General features: G+C 79.2%; 1 non-coding gene across 1 annotated transcript; it reads left to right on the top strand.

The window, feature by feature from the left end:
• The first annotated feature begins 1,948 nt into the window (after nt 1–1,948).
• Nucleotides 1,949–2,101, top strand: LOC142359567 (5.8S ribosomal RNA). The gene has a single exon (XR_012762455.1). It is a non-coding gene; the product is annotated as a 5.8S ribosomal RNA (ribosomal RNA).
• The last annotated feature ends 399 nt before the right edge of the window (nt 2,102–2,500 follow it).

Raw genomic sequence — 2,500 nt, forward strand, 5'->3', positions numbered from 1 at the left:
GTCGAGCGACGGCGGCGGCACCGGGGGCCGCAAGCGCGACAGCCGAGGGGTGTCGCCGTCTTCGGGGGGCGGCAGCTCCTGGGGGGGGGGTGGGGCGGCGCCGGCGGCGGCGCCGTCTACCCCCCCGCGCGCGGGACAGGGCTGTCTCCGGGCGTTCCGGGCCGTGGCGCGGGTGTGCGCACGGCGTTTCGGGCGGCGCGGCGGCCGGACCCGCGAACCTCCCCTCCGACCCGGCACGGCTGCCTCTCGAAGAGGGAGCCGTGGCGGGAAGGGGGGGGCGCGAGCACGGTCTCGGCCGCTGGCGCCGCCCGGGGCGGGCGAGGCCCCCCCCCGGCCGGGTCGCGTCCCGCGCGAGCGGGCGGCCCGAGCCACGTCTCTCCCCCCGGGCGCAGCGCCGGGCTATCGAGGGAAACCCCGGGCCCCGGGGCTAAGGAGGACGAGGTGGTGGCGGCGGATGCCGGGCGCGCCCCCGCGGGCGGACGCTCCCCCGAGGGCGGCAGCCGGGGGAGGCACCCCCGCGGGGCCATGCAGGTCGTTTCCCTCACCCCAGGGCCAGGTACCTAGCGTCCGCGCTTCGGCGGCCCTCCCTCGGCCGAGTCCGGGGGTCAAAGGCCAAAGGAGCCGGGCGGCGGTTTAAAGACTCGAGCGGCACGGCGCGAGCCGCGGGGGGGGCGTCCGCCCCCGCGGGCCGCCGTGCCGGAGAAGGGGGGGCGTCTCGCTGCCCCAACCTGCCCCCCCTCTCCGCGGGCCGGTCTCGGCGGAGAGACCGCGGCGCGGGTCGGCCGCGGCCGACCTGCCCGCCCTCGCAAACGGGGCCACCCGCCGGCCGGAGCGCGGGCTCCGCGCCGGGGGAAAGAAAGGCGCGGCGAGCCCCCGCGGGGGGGGGCGGCCGCCGGGGGGCCGCCCCGCGCCTTTGGACGCTCGCGCTGCGGCCGCGCTCGGGGCGCGCCGCGCTCCCCTCTCCCGCTCCTCGCCCCGCCCTCGGCGCCCAGGGAAAGAAAGGGGGGGGCGAGCCACACCCCCCCAGGCCGAGCGGCGGCGGCGCCGCTCGGCGTGCCGGTCGGTGCCGGTCGTCCGTCGGGTCGTCCGGGAGGGTTCCCCGGCCGCATCCGCTGGCGGCCGTCCCGTCCCGCGTTTCCCCGCCCGTCGCTTCCGTCTCGAGGGCGGGCGCGCGGCGCGGGGGCGTCCCGCTCCGGGTCTTCGCGTGGAAACGGGGAGAGTGGGAGCCGCCCCCCGCGCTCAGCGCCGTCCGCCTTTCCGCTGGGGCCGTGCCGGCGGCCCCAGGGGGCCGAGGCGAGAAGCGGCTGCGGCGGCGGTTTTCGCGGCGGCGGTGGCGGCCGCCGCCGCCGGGCGGGGTGGCCGGGTTCGCCCATCCGGCGCGGGCCGGTGGGCGGCCGCGCGTCGCCGGCTCGCGCTCCAGTGGCCGGCCGCGCTTCCTCCGGCGTCGGTGGAAGGCGGCGTCGGCGCCGAGGTTCGCCGGCGGGGCGAGAGGCGACCGTGGTGGGCGGAGCCGGCTCGTCGCAGCGCGGGCGCAGCCGGGCGTCCGGCTCCCGAGCGAAGGCGGGCAGGCGTCGCGGCCGGGCGTGCCGTAGCCTCCGGGGGGAGGCCGGTCCGAGCCCGGGCGCCTGGGCCGCCCCCGAAGCGCGCCAAGGGTGTGTGTGTTGCGTACGTTTCCCCAGGGTCGGTCGGGAGCGCGGGCTCCCCCGCCCTTTGGCCGCTCGGGGTTTTCCGTTGTTTTCCGTTTCCCCTGTGCTCGTACGGTCAAGCCGAGGCGAGGGCCTCTCCGTCGCGCCGCGTCGCGCCGCCGCGCCGCGCCCCCTCCGCGCGTGCGGAGGGGGGTGGGCGGCGGCGGGGCCGGCGGTCGGTCCGGCCGTCCTCAGAGAAGGGGCCGCTCTCGGCGAGCGGTCCCGGCCCCTCCGCGCGCGCGGGGCGGTGCCGAAACCGAGACAACTCTTAGCGGTGGATCACTCGGCTCGTGCGTCGATGAAGAACGCAGCTAGCTGCGAGAATTAATGTGAATTGCAGGACACATTGATCATCGACACTTCGAACGCACTCGCGGCCCCGGGTTCCTCCCGGGGCTACGCCTGTCTGAGCGTCGCTTTACGATCAATCGCCGTCTGCGCCGCCGAGCCCCCCCGCCCCAGCGCGGGGGGGGGGGGGCCGTCGGGCCAGCAGCGGCGCGGCTGGGGTGCCTCGCAGGGCCGCGCGCGCGAGCGCGCGGGCCTTCGTCCCCCTAAATGGAGACTCGGGGAGCGCTCCGAAGCTCCCCGCTCCCGGAGAGCGCCTGCTGGACGGAGCTCGTCCCCGCCGGGCTATCGGCGGTGGGTTTGGGGAAGAGAGAGCGAGAGCGAGCTTCGGGGGAGGGAGGCGCGGGGCGGCGATGGCGCGGGCCTCGCCGCCGGCCTCCCGCGCGGGCGTCTGTCTGCGGGTGGGCACCGCGGGGGTGCCGTGCCGCACTGACGCGCGCGCGTGCGTGCGCCGGTGGGTGGGGGACGGG

The sequence above is a fragment of the Opisthocomus hoazin genome, unplaced genomic scaffold (assembly GCF_030867145.1).
Source record: "Opisthocomus hoazin isolate bOpiHoa1 unplaced genomic scaffold, bOpiHoa1.hap1 HAP1_SCAFFOLD_105, whole genome shotgun sequence".
In the NCBI taxonomy this organism is placed as follows: domain Eukaryota; kingdom Metazoa; phylum Chordata; class Aves; order Opisthocomiformes; family Opisthocomidae; genus Opisthocomus; species Opisthocomus hoazin.